The 19,067-nt window shown below is 41.1% G+C and overlaps 1 protein-coding gene across 5 annotated transcripts in view; it reads right to left on the reverse strand.

Annotated features, from left to right (window-relative positions):
- DAAM2 (dishevelled associated activator of morphogenesis 2) overlaps positions 1-19,067 on the reverse strand; it is a 204,090-nt gene that overhangs the window by 148,904 nt on the left and 36,119 nt on the right. Inside the window, exon 2 of one of the 5 annotated variants that reach the window (XM_042022916.1) lies at positions 12,491-12,559. The exons of the other annotated variants lie outside the window; for them this stretch is intronic. The gene's annotated coding sequence lies outside the window, so the exon portion shown is untranslated. The remainder of the gene's footprint in view (positions 1-12,490; positions 12,560-19,067) is intronic. 5 annotated transcript variants of the gene reach the window in all.

The following is a 19,067-nucleotide window of genomic DNA, read 5'->3' on the forward strand; positions in this document are numbered from 1 at the left end:
ATTGTGAGAAGTGTGAGCATTATGATCTCAGCTGCCAACAAGTACTTCTGTGGGAAGCAGTTTGCAAGCGGGAACTCATTCTCCCAACAATCCAGGCTTTGACCCATATTCGTGCTGTGCAGTTAATCTAAGTGGAATTAGTGCTGATGAAAGGGGCCATATGGACAGCCCTTGAGACAGAAATCTTATTTACCCACAGAAATTTCCGTGGCCAGCAGCACTGTAAGATACATCTTACATGCATGTGCCAAAGCCACATGCACTTCTCTCCAGCTGCCTAAACAAGTAATCCTGTACTATCCAACCCCAAACTTTCTGCAAGATGGAAGGGAAAAATTTTGTGATTCCTAGGTTCATGCAAAGTAAATAGAAGAGTTATTCTAACGCATTTTTATACAGTACACAGAACACCTACCCGTGCTTTCTGATTAGTGCCGTGTTTGTCTGGGTCTGAACAGAGGACATCCAAGAACACACCTATTGGTACTCTGGTCGAATTTCAAAACAGACTCAGTGTGTTAAAACCAAAATATGTTTTTCCATACTACCACGTATTTGCCTCCCTCTCTTCTCAGTCTACAGCTCCTTCAGTGGTACCACAGAGCTGCTTAGACTTCCAATTAAGATCTCCTTCAGTTATTATGAGAGTGTAAGTCAGAGAGGAGCACAAAGCCAGCAAAGCAGAAGTTATGACTGGACTTAGATCCTACTTTTCATGGAAAGTGAGGCTTATAACATAATTCCCTTGTGTCTTCACAAGGCACATGGATTGTGTCTACACAAACTTTGGAGGACACCATGCATATTCTTCACATGCAAGATAGCAGCATATCACACAGCTGTCAGAGAAGCATCCCTTGTTAACATTCTTCAGCTTGTTTTATGAACTGAGATGTTGCAGAGAAGAGCAAATAGAATAAGCTGTCCAAAAAACAGTGCTAAATGATGGTATAAGAGTAGAGACGCAGGCAAAGATAGGTGCACCAGGGCTCCCTGCACTGACTGAGTAAACAAGAATTATTTTTCCTCTCAGTTTGATTACATGTGCTGGAAGAGATAAGGTAGTCCAGGACCCTTTAATTTCTTAAAATGCAATGGCAGATGGCCTTAGCAAAGCTGCAGTTGGATTCACTGTTGTTCAGCATGTGTTAGCAGAAACAACATCTGGTGCCCTTCCTTGTATTTCTTTAAGTTTTCAAATGGGAACATGCTTTATTTAATTACTTTCTAGCCGCCCTACGCAAGGCATCCCACACACACTCCTCTGGTGGATTCCTCTGCATGAGTGTAAACTGAATTATTACAGCAGTTCATTGCCTTTCATATGCTTTCATGTTAACCACTGAAGTTCTGGCTTGACCACTATTGACGGGTACACAGACAATTCAAAAGCTCATTGCTGCAGACATCCTAAAACTACCAGGCAAGCACAGAGCAAGTACATAATGTCACCAGCAGAACAAGTACAGCTTCAAAGACAAGCAGAAAATCTCCCTGCTTTCCTGTATCCTGCACCTCTGACCACTGTCTTTGCCTGATGGAAGGACATTAGTCTTCTAAAAGAACATTCAGAGAGAGCAGAGGCAACATTATATTTTGAGTTTGTCCCTGTATGGAGACATGCTTATGTGTGTATGCCATTGCTCTGCTACTCAGACTTAATTTGTCCCTGGCTTCTACAGTCAGAGAGAGGGCTGTGTGTTTGAGGAGATATGGTAGGGATCTGTTTGCGGCGTTGTCTCCCTTCAGCCCTGAGAAAACAGACGGACACAACATTCACTTGCACCTTTCTACTGATCTTAGGGGTAAATTGCAATTCAGTAGAGAATGAAAAACATTTTTCCCAAGAAATGAAGCTCAAATGTTTACACTGGAGCTTAACCCTCCCTTCCACCAAAGCAGTGCGCTGGAACAGTTACACACCAGGACAGCCTTCCTAGGTAAGAATTGTTTGGGGAACTCCCAATAATGCATTGTCCAGCCTGAATTCCCACTTGGACAAGGCTCCAAGCACTAGACCTTTTCCCCTCCAAGCAGTAAAACAGTGGTAAAATCTCATGCACAGAAAACAACCCCAGTCCTGATTTTACTTCTTAAATTAGTACTGTTCTCACAAATTCTGTATTAGACCCTCAGTTTGTTTATACTGAAAGTTCCTTGGAGCAGTGGCAGCTTCTCCCTTAGCTCCTCACTGGAGATTAACTACAAAGAATAATAGTCAAATCTGCATTGGCAACACCTTCTGTGGCCAGGCATGAGGCCCAGAGAAAGTATCAAAAATTCTCTGACCTTAAATACATTCTCCTACGCTTGCTCTGCATTCTCAGTTGTACCATATTCACCTCAGAGGGGGTGAGTTTGCGTTTGAACCCATTGATTACAATCACATAGTCATAGCAACACCTTCCCAAAACATTGCTAATACTGGACCACCCAGAATGGTATCAGAATGAACTAATGGATAATGGGATGAGCAATCTCAAACCATACAAAGTACAAGGCACTGAATTCACCAAATCAGATTAGCACTGCTATTTATTAGTTACAATATCTATACGGCCAGGAGTTTATGCCATAAGGTCATCCCTTTCAAGAATCTAAGCACTAAAAAAGATGGCAAATTAAAAACAGATATAGAAAAATGGCTGTGCTTCCCCCTTCTGCATTAGACCCCCTTGCAAAAGGCCATTCTCCCTCCTCACATCAGGACTAAAGGCCTACTGAAAGTGGTGCTCTTCTTAGTGTTCAGGTGATGATCTCTTTCATACACAAATTTGGCTCTAAATTTCATGCTTTATGGATAAAGGCACAGGCCATGCTACCCAGCACCTGACAGGAAGATATTCCTGATAGATGAAGGTCAGAATGGACTATTGGGATCATCAAAAATGACCTCTTACAGAGCACAAACTGCAGAATCTCACCTAATAACTTCTTATTCATTCTCTCCCATAGAGACAGAAACAGAGTTGTCACTGCATGGCATAAGGTATTTTTTTTTCTGACTCCCATTTACAACAGGCAGGAGATGTCTCAACAGCCAGACATTCATCAATTCATGTTTGAACACCATTCAAATTACCTTACTCCTTTACCCTCCTTACCAAGGATCAGTAAATGCTTTACTAATATCAGTGAATTTAGTCTCAGGTCATGATTAAAGGAGTCCTCTTTCTGCTAATTCACAGATAAAGAATTAGAAGCCTTAAAACTACACCTATACAGAGCAGTATTTGAAGAGCTACAAACAGAATCTAAACGTTCATTTCTAAAGATCAGCTTAATTTTTTGAACAATAGTTTCCTTTAAATTAACTAGGTAATGAAGAAAATTAGTGGTTTATTTTCATCATTCCATTGTCTTGCATAGGAGAGATTCCAGAAGGGATAATAATCACATCCTGTGACTTCCACTATACTGAACAGCAGCAAAGAAAGTTTGACCCCCAAGAGCTTTTTCCTGTCCTTCTCCAAAACCCAGTATTTCTCCATCAATGAAAGCATTACAGAATTTCATATGTATAGTGGTGTGGTAGGACTGCTCAGTTATAGAGAAAGCAGCAATTCTTTCAGTGTGGGACACCACAGACTACAAATGAAAATGGAGAAACAAGATCCAAGAAGTCAAGCCAGGGTTGATTTTGGTTCTTTGTGGGTTTTTTTTTTCAGGGGCAGAGGATTGGGGTGAAGCAGTGAGCTGAAAGAAAAAAAAAAAGAAAAACAACAACAAAAGATGTCCCAACAAAAACCACATCAGACTACAACAAAATTCATTGTACTTCAGTGCTTCTAAATCTCTTCCCCCTTTGTGTGACTGTAACACAACCTTGAATCTGCAGGATGCAAGTTTCACCACAAGAATTCTTCCTGCAGCTTAGCAAACATCCACTGGTAGATCCAGCTCACTGGTAGATTACCAATTTGTAGTTGATCAGGTACAGATAGCATTGACTCTCAGACATTGCAGGCAAAACATTTAGGAATACTGCTCAAATGTCATTTTCTTTCCAGTGTAGTATGTATTTGTGACTGAGGCCACCAGAAACCATTTACACTACCACAAAGCTAAGAAATAGCTACAAGTTTGCTGCCTCTGGCCAAATTCTTTGCTTACTCATAGAAAAACATGTCTGACTTCAGTAGGATTTTCTTAGCATTTCAAAGGTGCCCTTGGTCTCCAACGGGATGCAAGGTGTAAACAAGCCAAGAACTTGACCCAAATTTGCTTACTCCTCAAGTTTCAACTATGAGGTACAATTCCCAATAATTTTTATGATGCCATTAGTTTGTTCCCATCAACACTACTTGAACTCAGTGGCTTTCCTTCTGACCTATTCAGCTAATTCTTCCCATTTCCCAGACTGATCATAACGTTCTGAGAAAGATATAGTCTCTTCCTATAATTTGCTTTTGAGCAAAAATAAAGCACTCTGGTTCTACTCTTCTGAATCCCATTAAGTTCCACATAGTAATGATGTAGTTTCTTCCCTCAGAAACAGCAAGTAGGCTCCTCCATTTTGCCTGGTACAAACTGTTTGTGATCTTCACCATAGACAAGTATTTCCAGGAACAAAGAATTCCTGTATGTACTATGGGTATACCATGGATAAGAAAAATATCTAGAGATGTAAGACAGACACCTTAACTAGCAAAAAAAGGGCTATGAAAAACTGTATTTGTAACCTTCAGGATGTAAGTGCACCTTGAACAGGAGTCAGAAAAAACATGTCCTCTTCACCACCTTCTTAATTTGGACGGAAAAAAAAAAAAAAAGGTAAAGAAGAGAGATGTTTTCCTTAGACTGGGACTATGTCAAATGGCTCCAGGACAATGGAGAAAAAACATTATCTCTACCAGTAAGTATGAAATATTGGAATCCTAAACTGTGATTTGTATAGGATGACTAGGATGTAACACCATGAAGTTTAGCTCATCCTTTCCTCAGCATAATGCTTTTCTATTTTTCTTGCCAAAGTCATTATTCTTCAAGATGCAAGTAGACCAGAAGTTGAGAGCAGAGACCCTGGCAAGTAACTTGTGCAAGGAATGCAGGGGAATATGCATTGGCTTCCATTAAAGACAAGATTCCAGCTAAAACGATTACTTGGTCCCCCTTGGCACGGTTAAAGAGTGCTACATTTTGCTACTGTAACAGGATTTTTTAACCTTACTGTTTCTATACAAATTTAATATTGATTTCTGTTGCAGTTGCTGCCAATACAAGGTCTTGAAATACGGGGCCCCACCACAGTCAGAAGGAAAAAGATGTCCAGTGGAACCAGGGATGGGTTAAAGAAAACACAGAGAAGAACATTGTACTTGGCTGTACAAGTAACTCATGAATACATCTTGAGAAATGTCTTGGATTATCAACTGTAATAAAACTCTCTCAATGAGGAAAACAGGGATGTCCTGGAGAACTATGAGTTCTGGTTTTCTGTGTTTGCTTCATGCATGGTTTGAAAACATTCCAAAGAGAGAGAGAGAGGACAGAGTGGCAGAGAGAGAGAGAGAGCAGCAGAGAGAGGGAAAAGAGAAAGCAGCAAGAGAGAGGGAGGGGAGAGGGACAAAGAGAGAGAGAGAGGGAGAAATAGAGACACAGAGAGAGAGAATGCAGGCACAGAAAGCTCATTTTTCCCGGTAGCTAGAGACAGATTTGAGCACTGCCCCTGTAGGGAGAAAGACAGCAAAATACCATTTGGAACATGGATGGGAGAGCAGGGATACAGAAATAAAGAGGTTTATCTACTTCTTATTCAGTCAAATTTAAGTGGGAGACTGAGAGCCCGATTGTTAGTTTGGGGGCAGCAGTTCCTCTATTAAAGACTGTATTCGAAGAAAGGAGAATGAAGTAGAGCTGAAATAATGATCAAAGAATGAAACAGCCAATAATTACACAGGTGAATGCTTAAAGTGTGCAACTGGTTTTAAGTCAAGAGACGTTAGGAACAGAAGTAAAGAACTCAGATCTTTTCTTCTCAGTGTTGGCACACAGCATGATCCCCTCTCTATCATCTGCTATGGAGTAGTCCTTTTGCTGATCTTTAAGCAACAGTTGGCAATACCTGTAAGATACAAGCCAGAAACAGCCTTCTGCACCACAACAGTAGTAATTACTACCCCTGAATTGAGGAAGACTCTCCAAGTTTCCACATAAATTCCCCATTTCCTATTGAAACTTAATGGCTTAGAACGTGAACATTTCTCTCTCTCCAGAACCTGGATGTGTTCGAGTAGGAAGAAGTAACTACCCAAATTACTCCTTTATATCTAAAGCAATAGAAGCTCATAATTTTTATGTTGATATCCTAGGAACTCTGCACACCAGAAATACAGGATGAGTGCTTGCATGTACTTGGATGGAAGACTATTTGGGTTTCTCTTATATTTGCTTTCACCCCATCTTGATATGGTTGAAAACTACTTCAGTCTTCAACTTCCTACCTGTTGCAGTTAGGCTAGTATGTTTGCTATTATTTTTTTTTCTTTTTTCAGCAACAGCCAAGATTTAAAAAGTAGTCCTTCCAAACTTTGAAAAAAGAAATTTAATAGCCTGTTGCAAATGCTTGTTAGAGGGGCTAAACTCTGCTTTATCTCAGGCATCTTTTAGGATGCCTCAGTTATATGCAGGAACAAAACACAGTAAGAGTTTTAAGAAAGAGAAAAAGAGTAAGCAACAAACCTTATCTTCCCATCTTCATCATAAAAATGCAAAGCTACCCATATGGTCCACTGCAAAAGAATGCATTTCCTGGAGGCACTGTGCTGTCTCACTAACGAACACATACAAGATGTACTGTACAGATATAGGCTGGAGGTCACAAAATCCCACTGCTGACCAGCAAGAAAAAAAAAAAAAAAATCCTCATATTTCAGAGTCAGGAGATTCTCACAGAACCACATTTCACAACACACCAGCTGAGTAAGGACTTTTAAAAACAGCAACAACATCAAAGCATGTTTAAGGTCCCAGTTACACGATTTCTGCTCAAAATAAAAACTGTTCCCACTGTTTAAAGGAAGAGAGAATTGGATGTGGTTGTGGCTTTGTACAGTGACGTGCATGCACAGCATCATAGTAGGAAGCTTGCAGATCCATGATGAAGGGCATGAGCATGTGCTCATACATCCCGGGACAGAAGTGACTGCGTGCTGATTCACACACTCAGGGACACACGTGTTCATCAGGCAGGACGGAGGCAGAAACACAAGTTCACACATGTGCAATTCTTACCCTTCTCTGTATACAAAACAGATTTAAAGCCTGAGTGAAACAACTTGGCAATCAGATATTTCTCATGTAGAAAATACCACCCAAGTTGCAGAAGTCATTTTTCTTGCTACTCTTCCATTCCACAGGCATGTTGGCACTTCATGCCGACATGAAGTCATGGGATATTCCAGGAACAGCACTAGCCTTTTTTTCACCTTTGTTTCTTTTTTTTCTTTTTTTTTTTTAAGAAGTGGCAAGTTTACCAAAATTGGCTTAAACCATGAAGAACAAGAGCCTGAAAGATATGTAGATGCTTTAATCATGGGACAACCAGCTCCCAAGAGAAATCTTGGGAATCTGTGTTCCTCTGAACACCAGCAGAGTCAAAACCACAGTGAGGTCAGTCGATGACTGTGGAAGAACAGGGGCTTCTGCAGGCTCTTCACCAGCTTGTCTGCAACTGTACTAATAAACTGGAATTTCTGACATTCATAAAGCAATCCAATAATTTCTGATAGAAACAGTGGAGGATTATGTACATTTTGCTGTAAATGACAGCATCAATTGAGGTTTTGAAGTGACACTGTGGGTCTTGGATGGCCTCTCTATGCTTTTAAGCCACTGCTGCTTCACCTGGAGGCCAGTCACAGTGCTTTTCTTTGACGTGTCTTCCTTCACAGATAATAATTATTTTCTAAAGCATTCTAATGAAACAAAGGATTGTAAATGTGAACATATACTCTGCCTGCTGATTGCTGCTACCAATCTAAGATTTTCAATGACTCTAAAACCACAGAACCTAATCTCCAGTTTTCCAAAGCTGTACCACAGGATCCATATCCTGTCCCTCCAACTTCTAACCCACCAACAGAATGACAGGAGCCTCAGGCATTAAAGCAGTCTTTAGCAGGCACCACCAGAATTCCAGGCATAGAATTAAAAGCCAGTTTTGCTCTGTAGTGACAAGAAGTGATTCCAGCTAAAAAGTGCTCTGTAGCAGGAAGAGACAATGACTTGGTCATCTCTACAAACTCTGAAGAGGCAAGAAACTCCCAGCAGAAATCAAATGTTAACAAAACCTACCACTGACAAATATTGCCCAGTGGCCTGACGGAGCTGGGAAGAAAGGGTTCTCTGAAGCTACAAAGTCTCATTGTCACAACAGTTAAAGGATGATAGTTATTCATTAATCTGTTTCCAGTCACACAGCTCTGGTGGATTGGTTATTTTCGGTGAGTTTTTTGGGTTTAGACTGAAAGCAAAAAGAAACACTGTGCATTGCTTAAAACACTGAGGAACAAAATGCACCACATAATATCTATGCCAGTCTTGCAGATCTTCTATTGGAAACTCCTGCTTTATTAGCAGGGTTAAAGTGACACCAAAATGTTCAGATCGAAACACAAAGCTGAGGACAGATATTCTGTCCTAAATACATATAACCACATATAACCACTTTTCCACTGAGAGGAAAAGAACACTTTATCAAGGGATTGAGAGCAAGTCCAAATAGAACAGTTTTTTCAGATGTTCCAACTTGCTGCATTTGTCTCAGTCACACAAGCAGTGCTTTCATTTGCTTTGTCCTCTAAGCAAAGCTCAGTTCAAGAGCACAACTCCCTTTTATTCTGAAGCCTGCAGACTGCAAGTAATCCAGACAATTTTTCCAAGATCAGACACCACAGGAGAAGGCAAATGATTCCTGGGTCATGCTATTTTTAATGCCTGTCTCTCTGCCACGCCATCACTTCCATGCCACTTCTACAGAGGATGACAGCTTTGGAACAGCTTCAGTGCAGAAGATATGAAAGCCATATTAAAAAAAAAATGTATCAATATGTTCTTACTGTGAAAAGTGCAAAGTTGTATCTTCTTCTTAAGACCTTTGTGTTTAGAGTCATAATGTAAAGGTGGTGGTCAAAATTTTCACTGTTACTGCTAAGCACTGCAAGGATCATGGGCAAACAACACAAGAAAACATCCAAAAATTTGAAGTCCTGCAGAAAGGCACCAAGTTTCAGGATCAAAGGAATGTTTGCGGACCAGCCAGCTCCAGAAGTACCCTTCCTCTTTCAGGAAAAGAAACCTGCCCTGTGAAACTGTTCCACTTTCCCTCAGTTCAGTTACACACTGCTCGTGATCTTTGCTACAATGGGAGGCAGAGGAAAGGAAGAGGGAGAAGAAAAAGGAGAAAAATTGAATCTTTTGACCATCCAAGAGTTTGGTAAAGGTGAAAGGAGTTTTTAGGAAAGGAAAAGGAAAAATCTACGCAGCGTTATTCTTAAAGCTTAGCAGAATCAGCCATTAAAATACAAACAAAAACCTGCTCATCCTGGTGTAAGAATGAATTTTTTTACAGTGAGAACAGTCAATCACCGGACCAAGCTCCACATGGATATGCTAGAGACCCTATCACTGGAGGTTTTGAAGATGCAATTGGACAGGGAGCTAGATAATCTCATCTAGGCTTCTTTTCCCATAAAAGGTTGGATCAGATAATTTTTCAAGGTTACTTTCAGCCCTCGATTTTTCATGAGCTTATGACCACTAAATTGAGGATTTGGTTAAACCATGTTAGCTTTAACATCCAGCTGAGTGCACAGTAGATTCTGCTTCCTGAAGAAGTACCTATGTGGACCAAGACTGCCAAAAAAATTCAGTCGATTCTGTACCATTGTTAAGATTTCAATGTATCATCTGTCCAGTGGTAACACCAAAGTTACTTCTCAGTGACAATAGGCCTGTTTGGCCATTTACGTTTGTGCTCATGTCCATGCGTTTTCAGCTTTATCACTATCGATTTTGGATTCTCTGCTTGCAGTACAACAGTATCCACATTACTGTGATTTTTAACTGTGCATCTGGAGCCAAGCAGACAGACTGAGTTTGTCATCTTTTGCTTTCCAGTTGCCGGTCTCTAAGTCTAGACCACTGAAGGTTACACAGAACACCCCTTTGCTCTGCCAGCCTCTAGAGACTTACTTCCAACTCTCCTCCATGCATTTCCTGCTCTGTCCATAGAGAAGCTGAGACAACTGGAGTCATTAGATGAAGGAGTCAGTGTTGGTGAATGCTAATGAGGCTATCAAAACTGTTATGACACGTTTGGCCACAGACCATCACATCTCTGATGCTTCAAGTTACAAAGAAGTGCACAGATATGGGCACACAGAGGAACTGAAGCATAGGAAGAACAAGAGACATTTCCTGGAGAGGAAAAATGGGGAAATACGAAAACAGACATAAGAGAGTGAGGTATTTTTAAATCTACTTGGTATTAGAGAAACTATGGTTATTTCTGGCTTTAACAAAAGGTCTGATTGTGCTGCATTAAGTCATGGCCTTCTAACTTCAATTTAGGTTACTTGGGTAAAACAGCACTGAGGGATCACAGCAGAGCCTTTTGTAAAAGCTAAGCTTGCTTAGAAGTCAGGTTACTTATACAGGTGGCTAACATGTTTTCAAGTTCAAGACGCCACAGGTTTGCTGCAACTGATCTCTAAGCTCCCCAGACTAAAGTTAGCTCAGATCTGTCTGTGTGCACCCTGCATTTCCCGTCCTAAGACAAGGTGCCAAAATACTGCACTGGTAAGTCGCCGTTGCTTTCCATTAACTTCATTTCAGCATCACCTAACGTGCAAACTGATGGTTAGAGACAGAAGAAAAGGAGAATAAAAGGTGCTCAGTACCATACCTCTCGTGGCACAGAATCAACTGGTGCTGCCTCTGTACAGTGGCAGCAATGTCATTTCCCAGAGACATGGCAGGTCACCAAAACAATTTGTAAGTATTTCAGGATTAAGAGTCCTTGGCCAAGAGTAAGCTTACTCTTTATGTTATAATGATGTTCTCTAGAGCAAGGACCTGTTTAAAACACCAAGCTTTTTAAATTCATCCACTCAAATGATGCTCTGTGAAGCATCATTTGGACACGAAAGCAGTGATATTTCTCAGCTATTTTATCACAGACTGTCTTAGATTGTCTCAAAATCTGACATGTGAAGGGTTATTTTCTGGCAAATCTGTACTGTTTATACTATTCCTTTACATGGAAGGTTGAGATAGAAGGCCTGAATGCACAGAGATAAGCATAATCTGGGAAAAATGTCAAATGCAGAAGAAAAGGAAGAAAGGTGATAATGGAAGACTAACCAGAGCCAAAAATTCTGGGAGGAGAAATATTTCAAGAGGTCCCAATCAGAAGGTTAAATGTGGATAAGCAAAACCAGTAGCTGTTCAAGTTCAGAAGAAAGACAAGCCCTGAAAAGAACAGACAGCTGAAAGTAAAGAATGAGACAGAAGAAAAACCATGAGGCAATGACAGACAGTCATTCAGGCCCAGATAAATATGGAACTCAGGAGATAACAGTCCATGGGAAAAAAACTACATGAGATGAATATGAATTTTAAGGCTGTAAAATTCAGCCAAGGCCTGTAATCTGGAAAGGCTGTGGTACTGTTCAGAGGCAGAGCTCTCAAAAACCCTTCTCTCACTACTTGGCAAGGAATCTGATGCCTGTGAAACTTAGCAGAGCATAGCTCAAGACAAAAATGTCATAGAAGCAAGACAATATCTGTTACATGACAATGGAAAAATTTAGTTCAAGATTTTTGGAAGCAACAGAGAAGGTGAGGATCCTTTAAATGAAACTTAAGTCCATGGAAATGGGAACATATGAAGACAATGGAGATGTGAAAAGTCTGCCTGGGTCACCTTTACATACTCCATGCACCAATTCCATCAACATGACAGAGGTAAAAATAAAAAAGTGAAGGAGGAAAAAATAACACTGAGACATCTGCGGTTTATGGAAGCTTTTCTGACTTTTTTGATAAAACGTATCAAAACCCAAGAAGTATATTTTAAGTACCCTAAATTTTTATTTTGGACAACTCAGACATCTAAGTTCTAGCTAAGTTGGTCAAAAAAAGGTAGGAGAAAAACATTCCTGTACAGCACAATTTGAAGAGGTGAGGTACCTGTACATGAACTGTCCAGAGCTCGTGTATCCCTCTGTGTGTATATGCGCATGCACACATGTGTATCCACCCAAGATAAAAGTGAGGAGGAGGGGAAGTTTTTCATGGAACAATTTGAATCTTCTAACCTAAACAAAGAACCTTGCATTCACGCAAAAGAATGTGAGAGATGAATTTCATCTCTTTTAATTAGGAAGGGAGCTTTCAAAGTAATTCACCACTTTTATTGCTGTATTATATTTCTTTCATCATAAAAACTCCCTAATTCAATGGAGTCTACCAGTTTAAGGCTACTCACCCTTGCAGGGAGAGAAAGAAGAGACTCGGAGATAACAGATTGTCAAATTTTGGAAAATGCCACTTGCATCTGCAACACACAGGGAAAATATATAAAAAATTAGCCCCAAAAAGATGATTACACAGAAATCAAACACATGGACTGTGACAGAATAGATTTTCAGAGAAGCCAAATTAAGAGTGCTGGCACCAACTCTGATGAGGCCTGGATCCCACCCAGAATAGATAGATGATTCAAAGTTAGGCACCAAGTCAGTCTTCAGAATCACACACTGCTATTCCACACCGCACCAACAAACACAAAAGATATACTTAGTGAACCAGAAATCCAAGTAACCCATCCTCTGACCTACTGGTGAACTATATTCCCTCCTACCTTATCCCAAAGCCAAATACAGAATCAGCAAGGCAGGATTCCCAAGGCCCTCTGCCATTCTCTAGAAGAATAACTAAAGAGTGCAGTAGTGCGGAGCTTCTTCTGCAAGTTCCATTGGAAAGGCAGACTGGAGTACCATCAGTTACTCATCATTATCCCTGTCTGCATAAGAGAACATGCTCCTAATTAAATTATAATGATGTTTGAAGTTAAAACAAGAGACAAGGAAGAAGATCTGCTTTTGGGCTGTTCAAAGGAATTGGGATAAGAAAGATTTTTTTTTCAGGTTGGGTCCATAGATGCCACTTAGAGATATTTACTCACTTGAAAAAAAGGGTAAAGTGCCATCAATTTTCACTTCTCTGGTTATAGAGCCCAGAACCGGACTGTGTTCAGAGAGGTTGGACAGGACATAGTTAGTGTTGATAAAGAAAAGATCCAGTAAAGAGTGCCCAGAAACTGTCACTGAAGCCGGCCTCAGGAAAGCTGAGCTCCATTTAAAACCACTTAAAAAGGAAACTCTCTACAAATTAAGACCTGGTAATGAGTAAAAGAAGATCAGAGGCAGAACTACATGCTGATTGTGAGAAAACTCAATTAAGGAAATTGTACCCATCTACCCACCTGCAGTGTTGAAATGACAACATGTTAATTTCCAGAAATACTAATATTCCTACTTCACAAGAAGAATCAGAATAGTGCCCAGGTTAAAGTATTTTTCATAAACTAACAGTTCTCTCTACATATATTCCTTGTCTCTGTTTTCAACATGAAGCACATATTGCAAGATGAAGGTTCCTTGTAGAAATATTTTCAAGCAAAAGCAAGGTCTGCATGTTAGACTCTGTATTGGGTTTCTGTGGCAAGGTTTTGGTAGCACTGGTGGGGAGGGCGGCAGTACAGTGGCAGCTTCTCACAGAAGCTGCCAGAAGCTTCCTCTGTGTCTGATACAGCCAATGCCATCTGGCTCCAAGTCAGACCTACTGCTGGCCAAGGCTGAGCGATGTTGGTCGTGGCTCTGGGATAACATATTGGAGAAGAGGAAAAAAACTGTGAAACAGCAACTTCAGCTGGAAAGAGGAACGAGAATATGCACATGAAACAGCTATGAAGACACCAAAGGCAGTGGGTGTAGAAGTGCTTCAGGTGCAGGATCAGAGATTCCCCTGCATCCCCATGATGAGGCAGCTGTGCCCCTGTAGCCCATGGCAGTCCACAACGGAGCAGAAATCCACCTGCAGCCTGTGGAGGTTCATGGTGGAGTAAATGTCTGCCTGCAGCCTGTGGAATAACCCATGCCAGAGAAGGCGGTTGCCCAGAAGAGGCTGTGATGCCATGAGAAGCCCACATGGGAAGAGGGTCCTGTAAGGACCTGTAGGCCCATGGAGAGAGGAGCACACACCGGAACAGTTTGCTGGCAGGACCTATGATCCTGCACAGGACCCATGCTGGAGCAGTTCACAAAGAACAGCAGTTATCTGTCCCTGACTTTATCTCAATCCACAAGCCTTTCATTATATTTTCTCCCCCATGCCCAGCTGAGGACAGCGACAGAGCAGATTTGGTGGGCACCTGGCCTGCAGCCAGGGTCACCCCAGCACGTACTCACATAATTTATCAAGGAGATAATCATCTAGAAGCAGCTAAACTTCTGTCTTGCATAACAAATAGTCCAAACAAAGCTCTAAACTATACCAGTAGAACCAGATTTGGGCCAGCTTTGTTTGACAGCTAACTCTTTACTTAACCACCATAATAGATCTGGTTTATTTCCCATGAAACTGTGAAATTCAATTGTGTTTCAGAGGCATAATCTTTACATAGCACACATTAAATATAGTCCTGCATAAGATCCACCACGAGATTTTTCCTACCTTCACACCTGATAACAGGTGTGGCCATTCTAACTCCATACTTGGCACTGACTGCTGTCAATAAGTCAAGGGCAATCCTGCCTTTTACAAACATTAAATGCCTTTGGTGTTGTCACCAGGAAGCACGTCAGAAGTGACCAAGCAGTAAGCTGTGCACAAAGCTCCCATGAATATATCTCAAACACACAATGGGAAAAGATAACAAGAAGGGCATGGACGAAAACATTTAGCAGCAGGTCCTTATTCAGAATGAAAAGATTTCCCACTGAACACCAGGACACAAATCACCTGGAAACTAAATTGCAGGTTTCTAATATCAGAGAGCCAAAAAAACCCCAAACTAGTCTAAAAACAGTGCTACTAAAAATATTATTGTAACTGAAAGCCTCTTTAGCAATGAAACCTTCACAATACTCTCTTTTGACAATTTAACTAGCTTTTCAATTTAAAGCACTGTATCTTGATTCGATGAAGGGAAATGCTGTTTTTTTAAAACAAATCATCAGGTTTGTTGTGCAGGCTACGTCCAGGTTATGTATGAAGTGCAAGATGGTAAAAATAAATAAATAAACAAACCCCAAAACAAAAATAAACGCAACAGAATGTTTTCATTATGTGAATTTAATTTAGCATTTATTTGCTGCTAAGACCAGGCTATCCCTTCTTCCTCACATCACTGCAACCAGCTATTGCATTACTTTTTGAAAGAAACTCTCAGCAGCATTAGTGCTGCTGTACACTTACACACTGCTTACATACTGAGAGCTAAATCTTTCACACATGTCTTTTCTTAAAATCATATAATATCCCGAGTTGGAAGGGACCCACCGGGATCAAAGTCCAGCTCCTGGTCCTGCACAGGACCATCCCCAAGAGTCACACCTTGTGCCTGAGAGCATTGTCCAAATGCTTCCTGAGCTCTGTCAGGCTGGTGCTGTGTCCACTTCCCTGGGGAGCCTGCTCCAGTGCCCAAACACCGTCTGGGCGAAAAACCTTTTTCTAATATCCAACCTAACCCTCCTTGACACAACTTCAGGCCATTCCCTTGGATCCTGTCATTGGTCATCAGAGATAAGAGACCAGTGCCCAGTCCATTTCTTCCTCAAAATAACTCATTGGAAATTGATTGTTTTGGTCATTTGCCTTGGCCTTATGAATGAATGGCAATTGCAAGATGTAGACAAACAACTGAGCTGCATTTGCAATCAAGGCTTACAGCACAGTATGCTCAGTGTATCACAAATGTACGCATTTACTAAGAAATTAAAGAAAACACAGCAGGAATGTTCATCATCAGGCCCTCAGAGTTTGAACCTGTTAAATGTATTCAATATCACATTTGCCAGGAGGGTGTTGACAGGTGGAAGGTAATAGCAAAGAATTTTGTCATTCCTATAAGCTGAATGCAGCCATTTATTTCCTTCTATGGACATTATATGGCCTTTTAAAAGCATATTTATTTCTGGCTCTGCCTGTCCTGTACGAACCTTCTCCTCAGGATTACAGAATGAGAAAGTAATCCTGACCAAAGAGCTCTAACAAGAATTACCAGCAGAACTCAGACTCATGACTGTCTTCCTCAGTTTCTGTGCAACAAGTGAGGAGCCAAAAAGAGAGAACAGTGGGGGACTGTTGATTGATGTTTGATTAGAGTCCTCAGGAAGCCACATCTTGGTGTATGGCTGAACATCAGCCTCCTAAACCCTTGCAAGTACTGACCAAGCATCAACAGCACAATCACCCTTCTCTTTTTTAGTGTCCTGAGAACTCCTTCAGGATCTACTGCCTGCACACAGGGCTCCTGAACTGAGCCACGGGAGCTGCACAAAACTAGCGTTACCTCCATGGGAGAAGGAGTGCCCAGATAACACAGGGAGCATAGCCAGGCATCCTCTCCCAGCTCTGTCACATATTTCCAATGAGAGAATAGAGGTACACGTATAGTACAGTTAATGTCACTTCATCTCAGGAGACTATCAAAAATGCACTCAAAGCATAAGGATATATGAGCTAAAAAAGGGAAAGATTTTCAACCAAACTTCTTATATAAGTAGGGCCAATCATTACCATTCTTATTTATAAACTAACAAAGAACCAGTGAGTGACTACAAGTCTTGTTGTAAAACAGAAGAGTATGCTGGGTTCTGAAAAATCTACTAGGCACAGGGCATCTCCAGCTAGCTCTACTCAGTCTATGCTGGCACTGATCAGAAACATTCTTCACCTGTAAATTTAGATTCTTCCTGCTGAAGTTCATTAGGATGGTTCAGCTTCTTTGAATGCAATCAAAGTCAATTTAAAATGTATCTAATTATGGTCCTCAAAGCATAAGCACCTCATGCAATGAATTATTAAGGCTGTTTAAGTAAATCTGTTGGAGAAGACGAACAGTAATTATTTTGAATTAGTGATCAGCAAACAAGTCCCAAATATTCTTTTGCACCAGTCCCAGGCACATTCATTCCAGGAGGATTCCAGAGTTATTATCTTACTTGGTAAAATCCCAGCAGTGGGGCAACACAAGGAGTGCAGGATACAGCAAGCTGTGTGTGCATACCTCTTAGCTGTAGGAGCAGCAGAGACAATAAAAGAGGGTATATCTGAAAACTTGCTCTGGGAACAATTAATGAAAAAATGCCAATGAAAAAATGTCTTTGGTAATCAAACAAAACAACACAACATACACAGAAAAAATACAGACAACAACTTCAAAAGAGCTCATAACCACTATATTCTCCTTAAGGTGATAGATCTGAACAGAAATCCCACTACTCTCACACCATCTGCTCTAACTACTGTCTACCATTTGCTCTGATATGGGACCCAGACCTTTCGTTTTGTTTTTCTCCTTCCTCTCAGCCTTTTGTCCTGCTGCCCCAAAATTTCCCACTAAACCTCAGACATCTTGATTGAGACTGGTACTTCCCTGCAAAAAGTCCTGGTTTTGATACATTCTGCTAAATAAAAAGCTGTCTTGTAAGAGACATCCATCCTAAATCATATCGCTTTAAGGTCAGTAGCATCATGGTAAGGACAGTATAGAGCAGCATGTTGAATGGACTGTACTTTTTTTTTTTTACTGAGTTCGAGGGCATTTGAAGAATCTTGTAAATGATGCCATCAAGTACTGCCCAGAGAGGAAGCTGCATGGGAATATACTGAGGTCACAGCAAACCTTACTCAGCTTTCTCTCTCCCCTCCATGCCCGCCCTCAAGTGCAGCCAAGCGTGGGATCCTTACAGCAGGAGTTTCCCACTACAGGCCTTTGGCTTCATCTCTCCATCAGCCTCCAGCCTCTCAGTTCTTCTCAGGGACTCTCCATGCACTCTGAAGAAGAAAGATCCCAGGCATTTGTCTGGGGCTCTGGGAGCTGCTTGCCTCATTCCTTCTGAGGAAACAGCTGGAAAGTTGCCCTCAAAAACTCATTTGTGAGCTGCATCCCATCCAGAAGTTTTATCAGCTGCTCATTTCAAGCAGGTTTTTATAGAGCAATGGGAGAGCTGGACTGGATGAAAGAACTGGATCAATGCCTTTGCCTATCCCAGGGAACAGATCCTCAAACTCAGATCATTCTTCACAAAGTCCCCAGTTAAAGGTTCTTACACGCAGGCCGCTTTCTCTCTCTTCCCATCTCACCCTCCCCACCTCAGAGTTAACAAAGTTACATATACTGTCTGTCTAGGAAAACACAAACAGCCACCTTTTCCTGCTTCTGTCTGAGAACTGACTGGAAAGGCCAAAAAGCTCTCAGGTCTAAAGGATTTATCAAACCAAGGCACAATGACACTGATAATGAAGAACATAATGAAGAGATGCACAATTTTAATTATCTTCCCTCTTAGGGAAAAACAGAAGGAGAGAAAGACAAGAATCCTCTTAGATCACAGGAGGATTGTAAGAAAGGGGAAGAACTGTTAGAGAGCAGTGTTGGCATAAAACCAAATGGGCACAAACTGGCTATGAACAAATTTAGTTTGGAAATTAGAAGCAGATTTCTAAACATCAGAAGAGCGAGGTTCTTGAATGGCTTCCCAATAGGAAGCAACAGGAGCAAAAGCCATTCGAGACGGAGATTGATTAATTAACTAAGGGAATCCTGCAACATAATTTCCTGCAACTACAGAAATGGTGTATTCCATGACTCGGGAGGTCTCTTTCAGTCCTGCACACCTCACCCTCTGCTGAGCCAAGACATGATATATAAATAGATAGAAACCAGAGACAAGGTACATTAAAACTGGAATATTAGCAGGGCAGCTAGGATAAGGGTGATTCTGCTTTCTATATTAAGTAAATTTATGGAACGTTTTTGAGTGACATTTATTCAC

The sequence above is a fragment of the Corvus kubaryi genome, unplaced genomic scaffold (genome assembly GCF_017639235.1).
Source record: "Corvus kubaryi isolate FWS band 111438036 unplaced genomic scaffold, C.kubaryi_AGA036_p1.0 37232, whole genome shotgun sequence".
Classification (NCBI taxonomy): Eukaryota; Metazoa; Chordata; class Aves; order Passeriformes; family Corvidae; genus Corvus; species Corvus kubaryi.